Source organism: Aulonocara stuartgranti, assembly GCF_965226115.1.
Source record: "Aulonocara stuartgranti genome assembly, chromosome: 3".
NCBI lineage: Eukaryota > Metazoa > Chordata > Actinopteri > Cichliformes > Cichlidae > Aulonocara > Aulonocara stuartgranti.
Window position 1 is genome coordinate 12635695 of NC_138941.1, and position 12743 is coordinate 12648437.

Consider the following 12743-nt stretch of genomic DNA (forward strand, 5'->3'; position numbering starts at 1 on the left):
ACACCTACTTCGACTTGGGCTTGCTTTCTTCTCTTCCCTAACTCGAACGAACCTTAACACTCTCCTCCGTCTGGCTGTAGACACATCCGCACCTTGCTGTGGAATTGTCTCTAGCCTACTGCCTATGAGCATCAAAGGTGCAGCTAGGCGCACCAGAGCACACGTTCCCACACTCCCCAAGGGAACCTGCACCAAAAGGGTGTACTCCCCACAATAATAATATAGCCCACCTCTCGCCCAGGTGCCTATAATTGTGCTTGGGTCACTTACATCATTGGTAGTCCTACCTGTGATTGTCCTCTGGCACCAGCTTGGATTAATCCTTCCTAGCCTAAATCTCACTCTGTCTGTAGAAAACTCAAAACATGTATAATTATCTCGTTTTGGTGTGAATGAACCTGGTTGTGTGCGTTTATCAATTGGCGGATATAAACCTGACAAAGTGGTGCAGTTACCTGTGTCCACCGCCTCTCTAGTTAATCTCAACATGCAATTATATCCCCACTCATCCTCTGGATACAGAGGAGCGGGTTCAGTAAACAAATGTGGTCGAGCGGTAGCACAAGCAACACAATCAACCACTTTCTGTTCCTTAGCATTTTGAGCCACCCAATCTAACCAAAGATTCCTATCTCCAAAACCTGTGGCACGCTCTATCAACTCCTGAGGTTTTAACCTAGTATAATCAGTGGCAACAAACCATTTTTCTTCTGGATCCTTGTAAGTAACTGTCTCTACGGGATCCGTTTGCACCGTGAGATTCAGTGCTGAGTCATTTCCCAGCGGTTTAGACCTGGGATTAAATAAATTCACCCGAATTAACCCGAATGGATCTGTCCCTACTTTATCTACCCCTACTACTAAATAAAACGCACCTCCATCAAACCCAGGTTCAGGGAGTTCACTCCATGGTCCTAGGGAAAGAGTAATAGGGTTATTTGTAACAGAATAATCTCTCTGAATAGCTATTCCTTCAAGGGCCGGTGGCACCGTTGGCTGCCATCCTACTCCTGTCCACGCGACCACATCCTGCCAAGAACACCACTGATCCGTTACATAGGTGTAGATGTCACTATCCCATGATGGGCCCCACACCGACTTAGGGTAACACATCATTGGATGATAACAAACCCACACATTATATGTTCTCCAGCTATTCCCGTCGCCCGAGCATTTAATTACCTCACACAAATCGAATGTGAACGCTGTTGTAGATCCATTAACATACCCAAACTCGACTCCGCCACTGGCTTTGAGACACCCATCATCCCCACCTGAACCAACCGCACGCTTGACTTTTTTCGACGATTTGATCGGTTCGGGCTCAGGAGCGGATAGACCTCTGTGTCTGGGCAATTCACCTGTCTGCCAAAAAACAAAGAAACACGTTATAACACTTATTAACCCCAACACCCCCGTTATTCTCCAATTTTCCCACAATTTCATGATGACTGTTCCCAGGCTCGTTTACTTTTACTTTATACTAAAAAGATAAAGTTACAAAAAGAGTATAAGGTTATGAATATAAAAATATGCAAGTAACATACAAAACTATTACGATTCCTTCAAACTATCAACTACTTTAGACTAGAGCCCTAGCCTATTTAAGAGCCTGTAATGGATTCCTCCTTGGCGCGTGACGCTCCTCTTCTTTCTTCGCCTCACTCAGGTTAGACTACTGAGGAGGACCGTGGCACAGGTGGAACGAGTATTATTCTGGCTCTATGTTCCCCCCTGCGTCGATTGGGTGGAGGCTAGCTCCAGCAAACTCTCGTCCGCGACTGCACACTGAGACCAATGGAACCAGGTCTCCCCTTTCCCCTTTAGACGGACAGCACTGGTGGTTCGGGCAATTACTTCGAAAGGTCCGGTCCACCTCGGGTCTCTCCACTTTCGCTTAATGACCTTCAGCCACACCGCCTTGGCATCGGGGATGGACCTGTCCTCCGCTTTCACCCCTTCTCCAACCTGTTGTGTGAAACTAGACACAAGAGCTTTTAATTCTTTCCAACATTCAATATGTTTTCTATTACTTTTTACACTTTCTTCCGCCGGAACTGTTGTCCAAGGACCTGGAAACTGTCGTCCTGTCAACAGCTCATATGGTGTGAAACCTGTGGATTGATTAACACAACATCTTATTATCATCAATGCAACTGGCAGGGCTGCTACCCAATTTAGCCCCGTGTGAGCTGAAATCTTAGCAATTTTATTCTTCAGATTTAGATTCATTCTTTCTACCTTTCCCTGCGACTGGGGGTGATATACTGTGCCAAATCTATGTTGTAACCCCAGCTTCTGTTCTACCTCTGCCAAATCTTTATTTTTGAAATGAGTCCCATTGTCGGACCTAATCCGCTTAGGGAAACCATGCCGGGGGATGTAATGATTGATTAAACACTTAATCACACTTTTTGCATCCTCCCTTTTGGTAGGCCATGCCTCAGGCCAACCCGTCAAAGCATCTACACTTACCAGTAGATATCGAACTCCTCCTGGACCTGGATCAATCATGTCAGTGAAGTCAATGACAATCTCTTCACCTGGTCTTTCTGGAATGGGGAACTTACCTGCCTCTGGTTTAATCACTGGCTTCGGATTGTGCCTCCCACAGATCAGACAGGTCCTAGCCTTTTCCTTGATCATATCCTTCAAAAAGGGATGCCACCAATGGCACAGATGTCTCCCCATCTGGGCGACACCTACATGTCCAAGGCCGTGCGCTTCGGCAATCTTCTGTTTTGCCAAGTTGGCTGTCAACACTGGTCGACCGTCAGGTCCTCGCCAGAGACCTCCTTCTTCCCAGGCTCCTCGACTCTTCCAGATCCCCTTCTCTTCTGGGGCAGCCTCCCCTTGGGCCTTCCTGGCCTCCTCTAGCATGTTAACTCCTGATTCTTCTTCCACCGTTATTTGTACCATCTGTCGTGATGCTTTATAACCCGCTGCCTCCTTTGCAGCTCGATCGGCTTCCTGATTTCCTCTGGCCATCAGGCCGGTCCCTGAGGAGTGGCCTTTGCATTTTATGATGCTCACCTCCTCTGGATCTCCCAAGGCCTGCTCAAGTTCCTCCATTTCCTTTTTGTGGCAGATTGGTGCATTATCTGCTGTCCTGAATCCTGCTCTTCTCCATTGGGCCAGCTCCACATGAGCCGCTCCAAAAGCATAAGCTGAGTCCGTGTAAATGTTGACTCTTTTTCCTTTTGCAAGTCTCAAAGCTCGACTTAGAGCAATTACTTCTGCTCTTTGGGCTGACTGCTGCCCTTCAAGTCTTCCAGCCTCCTTCACTTCAAATGCAGCCCCTTTTCTGCAAACTACCGCGTAGCCTGCTTTTAATCCTTCATCATCCCTGTAGCAGCATCCATCAGTGAACCAATCTTCAGCTCCTGTCAGAGGTTCTGCTTTCAAGTCTTCTCTTATCTTCTCGTCCACTTCAGCTCTCTTTGCGCAGTCATGAGGTTCTCCTCCTGACTCCATTAAATCTGCCATGTTAATTCCTTCATGTGTGAAGGTCAAGTTAGGAGCGTCTAAAACTCTACACACTCTCTGTTGTGTAAGAGGTGTCATGGTGAAGGCTTGTGAGTTAACATATGCCACCCAACACAGCACAAATGCATCACGGCTGCAACGCTGCAGTGTGTTTAAACATTTGAACATTTCTGTGGCTTCAAACCAGCAGCTGCTCTGTACTCAGTCGTGTTTGTGTGTCTGTCAAAGTGATTGTTGTCTTTAAAAAGCCTTTTGTGTTGAGTTTTGTGAGCAGTGCCGAGCTTCTCTGTAGTCTAAGCCGAGTCGATATATTTGATTCCATGTTTGGTGTGATTTTCAAAGTCAGCAGCAGCAAACCCATACGGTAAAAAAATACATTTTTCCTGGCCAAAATATATTTCAAATATATGGTAAATATATTTTGTATTTGTGATGCTCCAAAAAAATATATTTTTGAAATTGAAAATATATTTCTTTCAAACCAAAATACATTTCAAAACATATTTTAGGGTGAAGAAAATACATTTCCAACCTTACAGTAGAATGTATATCAAAGTATCCTTTATTTAAAATATATTTAGTGCAATAATGATGATAATGATAACAATACTAAAAGTAACATGTTTTATGCACATCTGCAAAAAACAGTTGGATTCAAACAAAACAGAGTCAAAGGTCTATCACGAATTAGGTTGTTTATTCATTTGCTTACAGTATTTCACATTACACAATATCTCACTATAATGTAGCGTTCATTGACTTTGAAATTATCTGTCAGTGATACAGTAAACAAGATACAACAACTGCTATGTACACTTTAGTTTTTGACAATATATACAATTTAGTACTTAAAGGAACACACTCCACTGTTTTGGAAATAGGCTCATTCTCCATCTCCCTCAGAGTTAAAAATGCAGCGTCTTCTTTCTAGATCCGTACGTTAATAGGGCTCTGGAGCGTGATCTTACGGGATGGGGCGTAGCCAGGATTTTTGGTCAAGGCGCCATATTAGCAGGCCAAACAAATGCTTGCTGTGTGGTCGGTTGTAATGTTAGATTGCACTACCGACAAAGGAATAAGCTTGAAAACAGGCTCTCTTTTCATTGTTTCCTCACCTGGAAACATCATGAGGGAGCTTATGTGTTGGATGTTACCAAAAGAAGGCGTCTAGCCTGGATAGCAGCTGCGAGACGAGCTGATATTCAGTTCTCTACCAGCCACAGATATCTGTTGGTGTGCTCCAGTATTTTCATTCAGGTAAGTTCTAAATAAGTTCATATTATTATTTATAGCCTGTTAATTTTATTTTCAATAGCACAAACTTAGAACAAACATGCAGAACTACCTTCTATTTATAGAGTTGCTAATTATTTGGCATTATTGCAGCAAACCAGCCTATGAAATGAATGAAACAAATCCTGACTGGGTTCCAACACTACACATGGGGCACTACGAAATCCCTGCTTCAAACTACATGCTACATACCACCATGCCAATCAGATTACTTCTTCCATGTTTGGGTAAAAAGGTGACCTTCCTGGATAAGATGGCAAAGGTTTGCTGCCTTTTGGTGAACATGTGCCCCAGTGTGGTAGTAAAACCACAGAAAAAAGGTTTTGTTAAATACTCTTAAGTCTTGTGCTGTTTATGTAGTGATAAGTTTTCAAAAGAGACAGTAAATTACAGAATGCTAGTAGTGGGTGATATTATACAAATGCTGTCATGATTTTATGTGAACATTTTGTCATTTGTAAACTATACATAACATTTTTTCTACATTGTAACTGATGTGATGTTCGACAAAGTGCTTTTAATTAAAAATAGGCAAACATTTCTTTGTTTCTTTATTCAACTTTTGAACAGTGGTATTTAGTAAGTACATATTCAGTAAATGCAAAGTATTTACATGGCCCCCTAAATTAAAACATTATGGGTTATTCAGAACAGAACTATGCTTGGAAAAATATTGTCCCATCAGTTGATCCAACTCCTCCACAGTAGCAGGTGGAACTTTTCTTTTTTGAGGATGGCTTCTTTTACCTGTCACAACGAATGGTCTGTTTATGTTTTGATCAAGAACCTTTTTTTGGGCAGCTGAAGAGGAGAAGTCTATCTTATGGCCAACCTCTGGCTGTATCTTGGTCATATTACCCAGCAAAACCCAGTATGCAGGTTCATCTGTAACAGTCCTTGTGCCACAGATCCTCACTGTTGCTTCTACATTAAACAGAAGAGCAGTGACATGGCTGCAAGTCTTCACGACTCTAGCCATACAGCTGCAGTGGGCGGCTTCAACCTTCCCTGTGATGCTCACAATGACCTGTGGCTGCAATGCTGCAATTCAGTCTTTAAGAGTGCAGGACCTAAAACACACACAGACAAAGTTCATTTAAAGACAAGAACTTTAATAAGCCAAGTCCGACACAAATGTGTTTTATTTACTTTCAAATCCATTTATCATAAATGTAACAAATAAAGTGTTTTTATGTATCCATCTATAGAACGCTGCATGTTATATTCTAAATCTGCATGTTTCTTTTTAGAAACCTATCAGCAAAAAATGAACCTAAAGTATGTAATGCAAGGATGTAATCACTTTCAAGAGGGAGAAAACATAAAGTTCAACTTTAAGTGACAATTATGGACACCTAATATGACAAGGAGATTCTGCAGGTCATTAATCAATGTATAAAACTAAAACAGAATGTATTTTTAGTGACACAGGACACAAACAAGGAAGCAAGATGTGTAATTAGGATTATTTATAATAAATATGAATTAATTAGGGCAATTTCTTTAACCATAAAGAATAACTAAATCCTTCAGGACAATGTCACATCAATGCACTGAACTCACTATGTTATCCCTCTAACAGAGCCTCTACATGTTCTCACTGTAATTTCCCCCTCACGAATGAATTTTTGCTAGCACTAATTTGAATGTTGGGGGGAATCAAACGCATTTTACTCGCAGTACTCAAGCTGACTTACCTTTGCTTGAATGACACCGTACTCACAACGTGGAGGCTTAAAAATAGCCAAATCTTGTACCCAGTCCTTGGTGAATTGGATGTGCGCCTCCAGAGATTTATAATTGCGAAATTGGTGCGCCGTGTATGCTCTGACTCCACAGACAAGGTATGAGAGTAGATCATGCTAAGTCAATAGCGGTTTGGTCTTCAGGGTTTCTACTCCACGGCTATATTTCATACGGGTCCACATTTCAACAATCAAGTACCGTCTCTTTGCATCTGGACAGAATCTGTCTCTATACCGTCATTTTCTTTTGAGCTATGTTTCAGAATGGTTCGTAGCAAACTTGTTTTGATTCGTGACCTGCCAAGATGGTGCTGCGCTCCCACAATGCATTGCGACATTACGTCAACTCCAAAGCCCTTTGCATGCAGGAGTGTATGCGCATGCGCATTGCCACGGTGGTTTAAAAAATAAAGATATAATGAAAAGTAATTAATAAAAATAAAATATTTAAACATTCCCACAAATGTGCAACGAACGTGCAAAAACTCTCTTTAGTAGTTGTTGCTGTTTCTTTCTTTCTTTCTTTTTTTTTTTTTTTTTGAAAAATAACGACGTCTCTGAGGCGCGAAATCTGACAGCGAGAGGAACGGCCGGATACAGGAGACGGGAAGAAACAAGCCGATTATGTTCGCGTTAATTAAGTGGTTGGAAGATGTAAAATTCTCAATTCTGCCAACTGAACATATACGAGATTTTAATGAGGATGAATAATTAGCCGGCATGGAGGAAACGGACCTTTATTTCGTGGAGTGGCGACAAGAAGCCAAGGCGGGTGGCCAGTCTAAGAAGCCTCCATCATCAAGCTAGCAGGTGCCTTTTCCCATATAATATTACTTTATTCTCGTGTATTTGGAACGGAAGCGTAGAGCTGCCACCCAGGCAAAAGAGAAATATAAGTATATCACGTTATAACGTGAAAAGTTTATCGTTCTAACAATATACTATCATGTTTGAACAACATGTTTGAACAACATTGTACGAAAAATGTACATAATTATCACGTCCGTACAATATTGTGCGAACGTGACAATTATGTATATTATAATAATGTGATATTATATTATACCAGTGGTTCTTAACCTGGGTTCGATCGAACCCTAGGGGTTCGGTGAGTTGGTCTCAGGGGTTCGGCAGAGCCTCCGCTGTGACGTGCACAGCTCATTTTGTGCACCAGTAAAAAACATATCTACGTCTAATTTGAAAAAAAAAACACACTATATTTTTCACTAAAGAGGGGTTCAATGAATGCGCATATGAAACTGGTGGGGTTCGGTACCTCCAACAAGGTTAAGAACCACTGTATTATACAAACATGAAAAGCATAATGTTAGAACAATAAACATTTCACGTCATAACGTGATACAGCTCTATTTTTCTTTTGCCTGGGTGGCAGCTCCACGCTTCCATAATTTGGTAATCAAAATATGTAACTTAATTAATTATATTGTGACGTACTTTTGCCTTTTCTTATTATTCTGCCTTCTCAATAACTATCAAAGCCTATTCACATTTAATTTGGCTTTCACAGAAATCCTACCTCTCCTTCTGGCTACAGAGTACCAAGGTTAGAAACAAAGAACAGTTATGCTTTATTAATGTTCGCTAATTACAATGTTCCACATTTCCTTGCTTTTTAAGTCATTTTTAGGCTTTTTAGAGTTTTTGTTTTTTATTTTTTTAGCAGTAATGTTTCTGCCTATTTATTTCAGCCCATGAAATCGAATGCAGATCTTCCTAATGTGAGATTTACATAAATGTAAGTAATTTTGTTTGTCATTGTCATTAATGTTGTTGCTGTTGTTGTTTTTGTGCAGTTTGCAATCATATAAACCTAGCAAACATCAGTCAGCACAGTGACTAACCTAAACAGATTCTTGCTTTATTCACATATATTATATGTAATTATATATACCTGCACATTGTACCTAGGGTTGCAGCCACTTGGCCCCACCCCATTGTTGTGACAGCCCTGATTGTACTTATACACTGCATCTGAACAGGGAACAGTCTGCCACATTAATGTATTTTTAAGTGACTTGTTTGTAATACATGAATTTGTTTCTTACAGATGTCAAAGTCTCAACCTCATGCTGCCCTCCCCCATCCTCCTAAAGTAAGTATTTGTTGTTGTGGTTTTTTATGCAGTGTCTGTGTCACATGCTAATCATAATTATTGAAATAACTGTTTTCTAACAGATTTTCCAAAACACTAGTTATGTTTGTTGTCATTCAGACCAATACTACTTCTTAGACATTGTTTAGTGGTCATGCGTGTTTGACAAGCTCGTTATGATACCAAAACAGTAGGCCTATCACAATAATCGATATATCGACTTAACACACAGTACATGTACATGACCTCAATAATTGTTGATGATGTAATTTATCCGCCATTATATTTACAAAAATAAAATATAATGATAACAAAACAATAACATTAAATAACATTGTTTTCTATTTGTTAGAAAATTTACTATTTATTCAAGTTTTTAAGGTATCTAATATTTTGATTCCTAATTTCAATGATCTAAATACTTTAAGAATTAGATGTTGGTTTGTCAATTGAAAGTGTGTAGATCTTGCATTATTATGGTGTTATATTATGATTATACATACATAAAATGGTCTTAAAATGACAATGACATAACTTGTCGCAATTGTTTATGGGGCAATATACCGACCAACAAAAAGTCGTTATCGTAACAGGCCTTCAAAACACACAGTTTTATGATTGATAAATTCAAAAAATAAATACATTTAATTTCTCTGAGATTCTCTAATATTCAGTTACAGTTCACAACACAGCTACCCGTACATGCAGTATTATACTGTAAATATAAATCTCTGCATTTAGCATCCCACTAGAAGCGTCACAGTTACTGCCTCTTTTTTTTTTTTTTTTTTACAAATACCTGTACTATTACTAACACATTTACTGTTTTACTTTTAGCCTGTGGATACAAATGCAGATTTCCTTAATGTAAGTTGTGCATTTTAATTACATCATGTTATTTTTATTATTATTTATTTATTTATTTATTTTACATTCAAATATTTCAAGCTTCTTGGTTAAAGAAGCTTGATTGCTAGTAGGTAAAGAATAGTTCACCTATAATTCATATTCCCAATTAATGTCTCACCTCTGATTGAATGCCTTTGTTTGTTTTCCTATAACAAAACATTTTTGCTGGATATATATGGTGAATTTATATGCATAGATACAGTCGTAGTGCTTGACACATGCAAACAGCAGTAGATGTACTAAAAAGGAAATAATTACAATCATGATGTTGATTGCTGATGTCAGTATATATATTTTAGAGGAATGTTTTGTTTTTCACCCAAAATGACTATATTGCTTCAGAAGAGATTTATTACCCTACCGGACTCTTATATATTGTTCTGTTTTTTGTTTGTTTTTGTTATTTTCAGGTTCAATGGTGCGTGTTCTTCTAATGGCCGCCTTCCCACTGGAGGTTTTGATCCACAGCAATTTAAAAGGTAATCAGCTTTGAAAGTCAGTTCAAATGGTTAGCTAATAGTACTTTAAAAAGCCTACAACTCTGTCACCAGTTTCTTTACCAAAAATTACCCATAAAAGTATCGCTCAATAGCATATATTGTAGTTCAAATGTTTAGTTGTACAAATATCAAATTTTTGGAAATCTAAAACTAGTCAAACACTCAAATGTTCATGCTTTTTATAGGACAGAGCAAAACGGACATCGGCGCAGAGTGAAGAACTGCCCTTGATAAGGACACTATGACAGCCATATATAGTAAGTGAAGACTTTCTGTGTATCTAAAATTGCATACAGCACAAGTAACTTACTTTGCAACCATTAAAATAGGTTGTAAAGTAAGTTACCAATACAAATAGGTGATGATGCATTGTAGTGGTTGGTCTCAGACAAAGAAGGTCAACAGATTTATGAATGCTGGAAGGTAAGGAGAGACGACCAAAAGGGGTGTTAGCATTACTGTAATGTGAACTGGATAGACTTCCCATCTAGGAAAAAAAAGAGGTAAAATTATGCGTAAAATATATCTGTATTAATATCTGTATCTATATAAACAGAAATATCTGTTTGCTAAATGAAGCCAGCTAACATAAATCACATTTTTATTTTAACTCTGATAAAAGTAATAGAACTGTGACTTTTGTTTGTTACAGTGGGGGTAAGGAAGGGGTTTCCCAGCGTGTCCAGAAGGGCTTTGAGGATTGCCGTGAAAGCTGGGGGAACTGAGACTGTGTGTATATATATATATATATATATATATATATACATACACACATATATGTATATGTGTGTGTGTTTCTTTTAGAATGTTTAAGTATGTAATGAGAATAAACTTATAAAATGAATATTCCTTGCTTGATTGATATGCTATATGTATGTTTTAAACATCAAATAAAGATTTCTTTCAGATGTTAAATGTGAATGTGTTTTCTTAGAAATATATGAAGGGTTAAATTTATCTTTTTTTGAATGATTTTAAATACATTTAAATTGTATTTTGAAATATATTTTATTAATATATTTCAAAATATACAAAAAATGGCCAAAAAATATATGTGCTAAAATACATTTTAAATATATAAATATATTTTAAAATGTATTTTAAAATATATTTTTTTACCGTATGGGCAAAGCTACACCAGAGGGTTGTGCTGTGTAACAGGTTGGTGCAGGTGGTGTTATCTACATTTGAACATTAGGCAACAGTCTCATGAAGACACTTTATATTGTTCACTAAAGACCAACAATAACAGAGACAAAGGGAGAGCAGCAGAACTAGTGCTAACAATTAGCACTGCTAGCCTGCCCACCAACACCAGCTAATGTTCTAAAAACGATGATCAATGATTTTGCTGTAACGGCTCCAGCTGTCTGTGTCAGGGACACGTTGGAGATGAAGTGAGTGATCCAGTGACAAAGGTTTGGAAAGCTGCAGTCAGCTGAGACTAAAGGAGTCACCTGACCGAGAGACCAAATGTTTCACTGAGAACGTCCAGATGAACAGAATCAACCTTTGGGATAATCTGTTCCACACATCCATGTTTCACTTACTGCATTATATTTCCTCATTGCTGTGCACACAGGCCTGTGGCTTATAACCAACTCCAAGTTCAGACTCAGAGGCTGCTGAAGCTGTTTTCTGGAACAGAGACGTGTTGGATATAAAACCAACTCTTCTTTATGTGTCAGCACTGAGGAAAGGAGCAGCTTCGTTTCTAAGTGTATGAAGGACTGTAGCAGTGTGTGTGTGAGCTTTATTTCACAGACAGAACCATGTCAAAAACACAACTTCAGGTAAAAACAATACAAAATCAAAGAGTCTGATCAGAAGGATTAAACAGAGGAGTGTGGGACTGTTTTTAACAGACAGCAGGTTAAGCCAGGCTGGAGGAGTAAACTGAGCCTCGGTGTGAGCAGCAGTGTGTTTGACAGGAAGCTGAGATAAACAGTCTGGAGCCCATTTAGTGCTTCATATGAAAGTGTGAGGATTTGAAAGCAAATCTAAAATCAAGCAGGAGTCAGTGTGAGAATGATTTGTGCTTTTCCTCAGTCAGATGCTGGGAGTTTCAGTTCATCCATGTTCAGCGTGCTGTGCTTTGTGTAACAGGAGAATATGACAGTATAAATCAAGTCTTCATGTCACTGAAAGCCTCCACAGTCTGCTATGGAGGTGCATCAGTTTGGATTTACAAGAAGAACATTTCTTAAACCTGCCACAAGATGGCGCTCCAACAGAAGGGATGTCCACAGTGTAACACAGACACACACATACTGTGTGAATGTGTGAGTGAATGGGCTTTCAACACAAGGCTTCTGCTGCTACCTTTAATTACATAATTAGCTAACAAGAACAAACTGTTAATTACCACCAAAGAACGGCTCCAGATTTTAGCTGCTGACCATTTTGTGAAACGTTGATTACATCAGCTTATTGTTGATTTTTCAACCTTAATATCAGCTGCTTTAAAGGAGCCTCGTTCTCTGGCAGTAACACTTTTCTTCACTAGATGCAGTGCAGGCACAGTCTGTGTTTCTAAACTACACACTAATGTTCATTGTTGTGCAGCTAAATCCTCCCTCTGGATGGGAAGAATCCCTGTCAGGCTTCAAACACCTGGCTTGGTGTTCTGGAGCTAATGTGTCACCTGTGAGGACTCTGAGATGAACACACAGCAGACACTTCAGTTCTCCGTCTGTG

General features: G+C 39.2%; 1 protein-coding gene and 1 long non-coding RNA gene across 3 annotated transcripts in view; one reads left to right on the forward strand and one right to left on the reverse strand.

Annotated features, from left to right (window-relative positions):
* LOC309702313 (uncharacterized protein) overlaps window positions 1-12743 on the reverse strand; it is a 123253-nt gene that overhangs the window by 13248 nt on the left and 97262 nt on the right. The gene's annotated exons all lie outside the window — the stretch shown is intronic.
* On the forward strand, window positions 8229-10194 carry LOC309702512. The gene is made up of 4 exons (XR_014275576.1): window positions 8229-8280; window positions 8593-8637; window positions 9475-9504; window positions 9957-10194. It is a non-coding gene; the product is annotated as an uncharacterized lncRNA (long non-coding RNA).